Genomic DNA, 11,592 nt, shown 5'->3' with positions numbered 1-11,592 from the left:
ATGAATGCAGAACGCTTAGAGTCTGTTTGGACTCACTATTTGATTTAGAATTTGACATTCCAAAGCTTGTCTTAAATTTAAAGAATGAAAGATAGAAATTGATTTTATAGGTTCTCATGATAAAGTATCCCCGTGTGGCCAACAACAGCATATAAATACATTTCACATATGACTGTATCTTCTGTACCTAAATAGAAGATCCCCATTTGCTGCGTTCTTATGAAGCCACGTCACCATTGGTCCACGCCAACACAACACCATGGGGTCGGCCTTTTCTCCTTCCCGGCGGTGCAGAAACTCTCGCGAACACCATCGGCCAACTCGCCTGCCTCTCCCTCTTCTCCTTTCCTGCTTCCGTCTGATCTCCTCCCCACCATTCCTTCCACTTACACTTACCTGACCCACAAATGCTCCTGCAACGGACTGCAGCATTCATCCGATCCAATCGCATGATGCCAGCATTTATCCGATCCAATCGCAAGTTGCGGAAGAAACTGCTTCATCCGCCGCCACTGCCTTCGCGTTAAAATCCTCACGTTCTCATCTCTGCCATCACCCTCCATTCAGGCAAGTGGCCAAGTGTCCGTTCTAATTTTTAGCGTCTCCTACTTTCTCCTATCCCTAAGGTTCATATTTGCAATTGTCAGGTTTCATGATTTCGCGATTGCGCAATAGCTCTAAAGGTGCTCGACGATTTGCCAACAAGGGAATCTCTGCAGAGTTTGTGCTTCATTAGTTGTCAGGTTTCATGATTTAACGATTGTGCTATAGCTCCAAAGGTCTCGACGGTTTGCCAACAAGTGAATCTCCGCGGAGTTTGTGCTTCATTAGGCTCTTCCGGCTCACACAGGTACACAAATTCGCATCTCACGTTGGATGAGTGTATGCATCTTTTCTTTTGTTACTCTTGCTGCTCGATTCACCATCCTATGTCTGAATTTTTTTACATTGGAGCAACAGCAAATTTCTTCAAATATATTAGCTACAGATTAACCAAAAGAACAGTACGTACAAATTCTATTGATCAATAAGGGCAAGGAGATCTACTTTTTTCTTTACCGATGGTTCAGTCTGATGAAATATGAAACCATCCATGGTTCTAACGAGTTCCTACTTATCTATTTTGGTGCCATAGATTTCTCATTTGTTCAGGGCAACACCAATTTCCTACTACGGACAGGCAGTGCCTCCTCTCTGTGAGACTGGCAATTCCTCTTCGTTTGTTAAATTTTTTAACCTAGCATTTTGGAGAATGCAGTGCGTGACAGAACCTGATCAGGGACTTAATTCACGGAAAAATGGACAAATTTGCAGATTTGCAGAAAGTAAGTATCAAATGCCAAGTTTATGTTTGCGAACATATATTCTCTTTCCATGCAAAGAAAAAAGTTTAGTTCACATAAAGTCTTACTACTGCAAGGTGGTGTTATCGATTTTAGTTAAATTCTTCATCAAAATCAAAGTCACCATTACCTTGGATCTCTGCATTAAAACTCTATGTACGTACACAACTTTCCCTTTACTCCACAGTCCACACTGTAGTTTTCTGCTCATCGTCAACCATCAAGAACAAATCAGCTGGTTCTCCACTAATCCTACTTTTACTTACTTTTCTCTGGACATTAATGCATTTTCTTTCCTCATTTTAGTCTTTTTATACTTTTTAACAGTGTATTTTCCCAAACAACATTGATATTTCTTTCCATTCAGAGCACCGCGGAAATGTTGATATGGTGCTCTTCATTTCTCTATTGGTTCTCACAAGGACTTTCGCAGTTATATGTACATCAGTACATGAATATAATCACGAGGCTCAAGGATTCTACAAAAGAAAAAAATTGTCTCACTCTCTCAACTAAGGTCTTGGTGTGAAGACGTCGCCAAAGAACTACCAATTGACTATCATGTTCTCACTGTTTAGCTAAATCAAAGAAGACCATCTTTTGTGAAGAAGCATCTTGAAAAGAAATTAAAGTCAAAATTAGTAACCAATTTACCATTAATGTTTCATTAGTCAAACTGTTCAATATCTGTTGCTGTTCTTACTCATACGTCATTCTTTACTTCTTTTTCGATCATGTAGTTATTAGTTATTAGTTATTACTATAGTTTATGCCACGACTCAGCTATAATAGAGCATTATAAAAGCAATATTTATTTACCAATATATCTACAACTAGGTGAACTATTCATTTGACTTTTCATCAAAGGTTAAAATAAAAACACCGTATATATTTACTTTCATGCATTGACTATGAAGCGACCCCGATTTCCACGAAGGGAAATCCACAGCGTCGAAGTGTAATAAGACCGTTGTAGATCATATTACCCAAATTCCAGTCGAATATCACATCCATACAACGATAATATCAGAGTACAAATAGTGCGGAATTACATGAATTATTACATCGCCGTATTGGCGGAATCAAAAGTAGCATTCATTCAGAACAGCTTGAAGATAAGATCGCCAAACTCGAGCGTAGGCACGGACCCCTTATCCGTCAAACTCCTCGGAGCTATACTCCTCAGCAGAACCTGTGTGCCAAAATTTATCAGTACGATTTGTACTAGCCACTCCCAATCCTATGAGCATTGCTTTGTGGAAATTGGATGCAAGCTGGATATAATCAAAGGAACCTATAAGGTTGGGGTTTCCTATGCATTCAGCATATCAGGTATGAATAAAAGTATAATCAAGTTTTAACACCATTCCCACTCACATTCCACCCCATTCCCATCCCAGAGCCAGGTTTCGATCCTGTGATCGATATACCACCATATCCACACCATCACCATACCATAACCATACCATCGCTCAGTCGACAGGCCAAATCCCTCTCGACACTATCTCAAGGCCCGTAGCCTCTGGCTATGACCGAACACTCACTCCCAAGGGAAGAAGAGAAGGACTCATCTCACTATCTAGTTTAAGCGAAACCCAAGAAAGGTCCATAGCCGACAAGTCGGCAAATGCATCGATCGATCAACCATACACTCTGCAGAGGTTTTACATAACCACAAGATCCGCCTTCCTCGCTGACCATCGTCAACTGGGCTGATTCCGGCCGCTTGCTAGCCTAGGATAAAGCCACTCTACCATTCAGCCCTGGTTCACCCCAAGTCTAGTCTGGGGTGGCTGAAACTGTGAGTTATGAGCCGGGTCCAGAAGGTCTCCATGAAGTCTCGGAAGGGTGTGGGGGAAATCCTCCACGCCCCGTACCTCCTTACACTGTCCGCTATCAACCTAGCAGTAGTGGCAATATCCTACCAAGTAGTCCGGCTGTCCCGCACCATATAGGGCGAGTGGTACGTAAGGCTTCCCGGTGAATCTGAGTACTAGTAAGTCATTAGGGTTGACCAAGCTAGAATGTCTTCATCAGGGTTTCCATTTATCGTGCCACCACAGCACCTCCATTCTGGTCTCCTCCCATCATAGGTTCACACCTAGGACCACCTCATATACCATTTACCCACCACAGGTATCCATTTCAGGGGTGCCCAGGTAGCACCCCACGGCAAGACTTGCCCCAGGCTCGTCGTATACTCCAACTTGGTCGACACAACCCTCACCCTCCACGCACCCAAGTCACACACGCAACACTCTCCCCATGGTCCAGATAACACCAGTTTCCACCACGCATCAATGTAGTGCAAGCGTAGTAGAAGTAATAAGCAATGAAATATAATAGCAAGCGTGTGACTAGCCTAACAGCCGGGTGAGCAGGGATAAGGTTGCGTCAAGGTAAAGGCCATCAAGAAAGCATACTACCATGCAAGTACTATCATAGTGTGATCACGACAATAAAGTAAAGCACTAGCATTTCTATTTTAGCCATGCGTAATAGGTGCTACGAGATTAGGTGGGATGTGGCACCTTCAGTGTAGTCGTCTCCGTACTCCTCACGGTACTCATGATCCTCGTCCGTCCGGTTCTCCTCCGAGTCTGCAAACGATCGCGTTATAGTCGCGTTAGCGACGTCTATAGAATAGCACAAAGAAGCAATGAAAATTCAAAAGGGCTAAATGCACTCAAACATGGGTTCATTGCGTAGAGCTCGATTTTAGATGAATTTTGGTCCTGGTTTTGTATTTTTCTGAGGTCATATGAATTAGTTATGAATTTCCGAAGTTTAAATCATTTCTGAAAATGGAAAAAGGCTGAATTAATCCTGGGCTGACACGTGTCACGCAGTGACTGGTCCACGTGGCATGATGATGTCAGCATGACATCATCGTCTCGGTTCCGAGCTGACAGGTGGGGTCCAGCTGACGTCATCAACGTCGTCAGTTCCGACAGGTGGGTCCAGGGGCTATTAGGTCACTGACATGTGGGTCCCGTCAAAGTCAACGTCAGTCAACGATCAACGGTCAGGGTCACTGACGTGTGGGGCCAGGGCTGCTGACGTCAGCAGCTGACATCACCGTGACGTCAGCATGACGTCACCCCGACTGCGTTGGCTTCTATCGTGTGGGTCCCGTGTGACGTCATCATGACGTCAGCGTCTGACGTGTGGGTCCAGAGTGCCTGTGCCACTGACATGTGGGGCCAGGTCAACAGTCAACGTTGACCGGTCAATGGTCAATACGGGTCGGGTTCAAACTGGGCCGGTTGGGCCTGGATATGGGCTGGATTTAGGCCGGGCTTGGCCCGCCACATGGCGTGCTGTGGCGCTGCCACGTCGTAGCCGTGGGCCTCTACTGGGCTTCGTCCATAGCGCTGGCTCACGGTGCGTGGTTCATGGTGGACGCAAGTTCATGGTCCATGGACCTAAGACAGGGTCCATGGTGGACCGAGTCCTCCCTTCATCTCCTCCGTTGCGGTCTTCGTGAACCGGGTGTACGCGTGTGTGGCCGGTGAGTGGAAATTTCCCCTGCTTCCTCCCGGCGTGTTCCCATCGGCGGCGACCCTTGTCGGCGAGCCTTTCTATAGGCGCTGGCGTCCAATTGAGGAGGGAAAAGCTCCCCTACACCATGGAGACATCGATGGTAGGGTCGGGGCATCGGCTATGGATTCCTAAGGCCTTGGCCACGATGATCGGTGGCTCGGCGGTGCTCGTCGGTGGCGAGGTCACGCGTGTGGGCTCCCTGGAGGCTCGGCGGGGCGGCTAAGAGCTTCTGTGGGTCCGTGGAAGCACGGTGAGGGCGTCCAGGGCTCAAGGCGGGGCTCGGGTACTCTTGTGGCCGGTGGGGGCTCCATGGCGTCCATGGCGGCATGGTGGCGGCGGCGAGGCACGCAGTAGCGCTACGGGCGCCGGTGGGGTGGTCACGGCGAGCGCGTGAGTTACCAGTGGCTCCAGCGAACAGGACGGGCGAGACAAGGAGACGCCAGGCGCTCCCAGCGGACCTGGCCACGGTGGAGTCGACGCGGTGGCGACGGTGCTCCGGCCGTGGTGCGGTGTGGCCTCCGGGGTCCTCCAGTGACCTACGTCTACCCTGATCGTGAGCGTGGCATCTTCCGCGGCGAGAAGGAGCCAGCCAAGGCGGTGGCGTCGCTTCTACTGCGGTGATGCGGCCGCGGTGGCTTCGCCATGGCCGTGCGCGTGTCTACGGTGTGCGCCCATGCGTGCTCGTGTCCATGGGGCTTAGGAGGAGGTCTCAGCGGCGTACGGCTCACCGTCGGTGTTGAGGGCGAGAGGATGGCGGTGCAGTGAAGAGTCGTGGCCGTGAAGCTCCGAAAGCAGTGCCGTGCAGTGTCGTCCGCACCGGCTCCGGTGATCTCCCGGTCCTCCTCCCGGCAGCGGCTCCGCCCTCTTTGTTCTTCTCCTCCCCTCGGGCCTCGTGCTGGGTGGTCTGGTGGATGGCCACAAGTGGCGGCGGGGCGATGGAAGGGCGCTAGGGGCAACCGAGGGCCATGACTTATAGCCGGAGCTCCGAGCTCCAATGGCGGACGGCTGGGGATTGCGCCGAGCGCATCGAGCGGCATCGCGGGGCATGGGTGGTTGGCGCGGAGATTGTGTGGGCGCGGCGCCAAGGGGACAAGGCCGTGCCTCGGGCGTGACCCCCCCTGGCCCGCCCCTGCCACGACTATCGGCCTCCGGTCGCGCGGTAGTTGAGGCATGGGGGAAGACGACACTGTGGCGGGTGTGCGGCTGACATGCGGGGTCCAGCGGGCAGCGGCTGCGGGCGAAGCAAAAAGGGGCGCACGGGTGAGCAGCGTGTGGGGCTGGCTGCGTGGGCCGCGCGCGAGTCGGGCCGGCCTGCTGCTGCGCGCGCGCTGGGTGAAGGCGGGCGCGGTTGGGCTGGCTGGCTTGCACGGTGGGGATGGCTAGGCTGTGAAGCCGAGTGGGCCTTGGCCACAGCGAGGCTTCCTCTTCCTCATTCCCCTTTTTTTGTTTTCTTTTTCTTCTTCCTTGATTTGAATTCAAATTTGGTTTGGGTATTTGAATTCAAAATGGGTGTACCAAATTCATTGATGTTTTAGATATGAGGCCCACCATATTCTTTTATATATATATTAGGAATTTATTTAGCTATTTTGTATATCAACATAGGTGTAGTTTGTTATATATAAAAAATAGAATTAGTTTTCTCTTTTTACACATTTATCCTTTGGTTTGAATAGTAATTACTTTATGGTGTGTTTCTTTAAAAGAGTTGTTTAAGCATAACATAAAACAAATGGAAATCCAAACCACAATTTGAGTTAACCAAGTATGCATCACTTTATTTGTTAGAAATTAAATAATCATAATCAACAAATGACATGCCATGCTTATGTGTTGACTTGGGTTGGGGTTAGACCTAATGCATCTCTTAGGTTGGGTTTCTATACATGACACTCATCATCACATGTAAGTTTTAAGAAAAAAATTTTGTAGTTGGTATTTTTGGTGTATGGATTTTTGGGTTGTTACAGTCCTACCCCCTTAACAGAATCTCGTCCCCGAGATTAAAGCGTAACGTACTCTTCGAAGAGATAATGATACTGTAGCTGGAGGTCATACTCTTTCTCCCATGTTGCTTCTCTCTCAGTGTGATTACTCTATTGGATCTTGCACATAGGAATAGTCTTGCTTCGGGTCTCTTTGGTATCTCTGTCCAGAATTCTGATAGGATGTTCTTTATACTCAAGTGTATCTTAAATGTCAAGTGTATCTGTTGGAACTACTTCATCGGGCACTCTCAAACACTTGCGTAGTTGTGAGACATGAAATACGGGATGTACACCCGTCAATTCCTTAGGTAGCTCAAGTCTGTAGGCGAGCTTTCCAATCCTCTTGCAAATCTTGTATGGGCCAACAAATCTAGGGGCAAGCTTCCCTTTCACATGGAATCTGACAGTCCCACGTAGCGGCGATACCTTGAGATAGACAAAGTCTCCCACATTGAACTCAAGTTCTCTTCTCTTTTTATCAGCATAGCTCTTGTATCGACTTTGTGCAATTCTCAAATTCTCCTTCACTTGAGCAACTCCTTCTACATCTTGTATTTTAGCGGGATCAAAGAATGATCTTTCACCCAGTTGAGACCACATCAAAGGTGTCTTACAAGGTCTACCATACAGAGCTTCAAATGGCGACATCTTGATACTGGCTTGGTAGCTGTTGTTGTAAGAGAACTCTGCATAGGGTAGGCATTTCTCCCAATTAGAGCCATAATTCAGTACACTAGCGCGAAGCATGTCTTCTAAGATATGATTTACTCGTTCTGTCTATCCATCTGTCTGTGGGTGATAAGCGGTACTAAAATCAAGTTTGGTTCCAATGGACTTGTGCAGGGCTTCCCAGAATCAGGACACAAACTGAGGACCACGATCAGATACAATACTAGAAGGAGCTCCATGCAGTCTGAGAATATGCCCAATATATAGATCTGCTAATTTTTTGGCATTGGTCTTTGTCTTAACTGGTACAAAGTGAGCAATCTTGGTCAAGTGATCAACAATCACCCAGATGGAATCATTGCCTTTCTGTGAACGGGGCAATCCAACTATGAAATCTATGGATATGCTCTCCCACTTCCACTCGGGAACGTCAAGAGGCTTTAGCAAACCTGCAGGCCTTTGATGTTCAGCCTTGACTCTATTGCAGGTGTCAACGTGCCACATGTTCTGCAATGTCTGTCTTCATGCCTTTCCACCAAAAGTGTTTCTTCAAGTCTTGATACATTTTTGAACCTCTAGGGTGAATACAGTACTTGGAATCGTGAGCTTCTGACAGAATTTCCTCTCGTAGTACTGGGTCAGATGGAACACAGATTCTGTTCTTGAACCAAATGGTTCCTTATTCATCTTCTTGGTGGTTGGTCTTGTAGCCTAGTTTCATCAGACCACGGAGATATTCGACCTCTTCGTAATTTTTCTGAGCTTGACGGATGCGATCTGTGAGATCATACTGTATGCGGAGCTCATTAAACAAGCCATACGGTAGTATCTCTAGTTGGAAATCATCAATCTCTACCTTGAGCTCAGATGGTACGGATTCAGTGATTAAGGTGTGACAGTAACTCTTGCGACTGAGAGCATCTACGACTACATTAGCTTTTCCTGGGTGATAGTGAATTTCCAGGTCATAGTCCTTGATCAACTCTAGCCATTGGCGTTGCCTCATATTCAAATCTTCTTGAGTGAAAAAGTACTTCAAGCTCTTATGATCGGTGTAGATATCACACTTGTTGCCTATCAAGTAGTGTCTCCAGATCTTCAAGGCATGCACAACTGCTGCTAACTCAAGATCATGAGTAGGATAACGGTTCTCGTGTTCTTTCAACTGTCGAGATGCATATGCTATCACTCTCCCATCTTGCATCAATACACAACCAAGTCCTTGACGGGATGCATCACAATAGACTATGAAACCTTTGCTGATATCAGGCAATGCTAGCACAGGAGTTGTGGTAAGCTTCTATTTCAATTCCTGGAAGCTTTGTTCGCACTTGGGCGTCCATTCAAACTCCTTAGTCTTCTTCAGAAGGTTGGTCATTGGACGGGCTATCTTGGAGAAGTTCTCAATGAATCGGCGATAATATCCGGCCAATCCCAAGAAACTTCTAATTTCTGTCACATTACGGGGTTGATCCCACTCTTTCACGGCTTCAATCTTGGCTGGGTCAACTCCGACACCTTTGGCTGATAGTACATGGCCTAAGAAGGCAACTCCTGTAGCCAAAACTCATATTTGCTGAACTTTGCGTATAGCTGATGTTGGGCTAGTTTCTCAAGCACCGTTCTCAGATGATGTTCGTGTTCTTCAGCGGTGGATGAATAGACAAGGATGTCATCAATGAATACTACCACGAACTTATCCAGTTCATCCATGAAAACCTTATTCATCATGTTCATAAAGTATGTGGGAGCATTCGTGAGTCCAAAGGACACCACGGTGAACTCAAACTGCCCATACCTAGTTACGAAAGCTGTCTTTGAAATGTCACTCTCTCGAATCTTTATCTGATGATAGCCGGATCTGAGATCAATCTTGGAGAAATACTTGGCACCTCAAAGCTGATCAAGCAGATCATCGATTCTCGGTAGATGGTACTTGTTCTTGATGGTGACTGCGTTCAAGTTCTGGTAATCAATGCACATTCTCATCGAGCCATCCTTCTTCTTAACAAACAGAACAGGGGATCCCTAGGGTGAAGCACTGGGTCTGATATATCCTTTCGAGATGAGCTCATCAAGCTGTTTCTTGAGCTCAGCCAGTTAATCAACTGACATGCGATAGGGTCTCTTGGCAATGGGTCATGTCCTCGGCAAGAGATCAATGATGAACTCTACATCACGGTCTGAGGGCATACCCGGTAATTCTTTAGGGAATACATCGGGATAGTCTTTGACCACAGGCACATCATGAACTGTCTTCTCCTCTTTCTGTGATTCTGAACTGGCTTTAAGGGCACACAAGATAGAGGTGGACTTTTCGGACTGGGGTTCACATCTAATGACTTGGCCTGATGGGTGGGTCACTTGGACGTATCTAGGTGAACATGATATGTACCTCGGTGAATGGTTAACCAATCCATGCCTAAGATGACATCTAGGTTAGTGGAAGGTAACAAGGTTAGGTCGGCTTTAAAGGTAAGACCCTCAATGGTAAGACTCACTCCCTTATAGATGTGGGTGCATTTTAGGTCTCCTAAAGGTGAGCTGGTGATGATAGGCTTTTCACGTGGGGTTACAGGCAGGTCATGCTCTCGTGCAAACTTGGATGATATGTAAGAACAAGTTGCTCTAGAGTCAAATAGAACTGATGTAGTATTGCCATTAACTAAAAACATACCGTACACAACATCAGGGGCAACCTGTGCTTCCTCGGCGTCCAGATGGTTGAGACGTTCACGAGTAGCAGATCCCTTGAACTGAGACTTCTGAGCAGCTGAGTTCTGAGGGCACTCAGTGGCTTTGTGACCTGGTTGGCCATAAGCAAAGCAGGTGAAAGGCGTACCGCCTGTAGGGGTTGGCACGGGTGCCTTCTAGTTTCCAGTGCCTGGTGCGGAGCGGTTCTGTGCTGGACGTTCATTCGCTGAGCGGGGATGGTAAAAACGGTCCTGAGTGTTGCGGTCCTGAGCATAACGGTCCCAGGTGTAACGATCCTGAGCAGGGCGGGAGTATTTGGCGGTGTAGCCTCCACTACCCCTACTCGATCCAGGGTTGTCATCCCTGTTGTGGCGAGAGCGTTCCCTGGATGGTGCATCTCTACGGAACCTCTTGCGATCACGACCACGGAGAGACTCCTCAGGCTTACGCTTCCTCTCCCTATACTCTTCTCCAGCTTCAGTGCGATCTTTCTCAATCTGGATGCAGCGATCCACCAGAGCACGCAATGTGTTACTCTCAATACTGCCAAACTTCAGCTTGATGTGCGGGTTAAGCCCCTTGCGGTAATAGTACAGCTTCTCCTTCTCAGAGTTCACAACATAGGAAGGTGCATAGCGTAGAAGGTTGGTGAAACGAGTAGTGTACTTAGTCACCCTGTCCTTTCCCATCTTGATGTTGCGGAACTCCTCAGCTTTGGCCTCCATGATACCCTTGGGAATGTGATACTCAGTGAATGCTTCGGCGAACTCTTCCCACGAGATGTTGGCAGGGTTTTCATGGGAATCACTGAAACTATCCCACCAGGCGCGTGCTACACCTGTGAGCTGGTGTGCGGCTGTTCCAACACACTCATCATCGGTGAAAGTAGTGAGGTCAAGCTTCTTCTCCATCTCCTTAAGCCAGTCATCGGCTACAAGTGGGTCAGGGTCGGTGCCATCATAGGTAGGTGGCCTTAGCTTTAGGAATCCCTCTAGCTTCCTTTGGAAGTCATTCTGTTGACCTCCCTGGCGACGGTTTGCTCCTTCAACAAGAGCTGCAAGAAGCTAGGTCTGTTGTGCCATCACTTCTACCAGGTTCGGTGGTGGTGGTGGAGGAATGTTCTCCTCAGGCGGCGGGGTATTCTCTAGGTGGAAGGGTATCCCTCCACGACCATGGCCACGGTTGTTGTCACCACACCCCCCATTTGGTTCAACTGGTTCAGGGGTGGGCGCACGTCCACGGTTCATTAGGTGATTAGATCGACGGTTCGGCATCTGCAACACGGATCATAGAGAATTTAGTGCTTGTGCCATAAGTGCTTATAATTCAATATGATTACATGATTTTGACGATTT

At 47.8% G+C, this 11,592-nt stretch overlaps 1 long non-coding RNA gene across 1 annotated transcript; it reads left to right on the top strand.

Annotated features, from left to right (window-relative positions):
* The first annotated feature begins 276 nt into the window (after positions 1-276).
* On the top strand, positions 277-1,986 carry LOC136540155 (uncharacterized). Its single transcript, XR_010779883.1, has 3 exons — positions 277-567; positions 648-1,325; positions 1,711-1,986. It is a non-coding gene; the product is annotated as an uncharacterized lncRNA (long non-coding RNA).
* The last annotated feature ends 9,606 nt before the right edge of the window (positions 1,987-11,592 follow it).

This window comes from Miscanthus floridulus, chromosome 2, assembly GCF_019320115.1.
Source record: "Miscanthus floridulus cultivar M001 chromosome 2, ASM1932011v1, whole genome shotgun sequence".
NCBI classification, from domain to species: domain Eukaryota; kingdom Viridiplantae; phylum Streptophyta; class Magnoliopsida; order Poales; family Poaceae; genus Miscanthus; species Miscanthus floridulus.
This window is presented reverse-complemented; position numbering and strand designations above follow the sequence as displayed.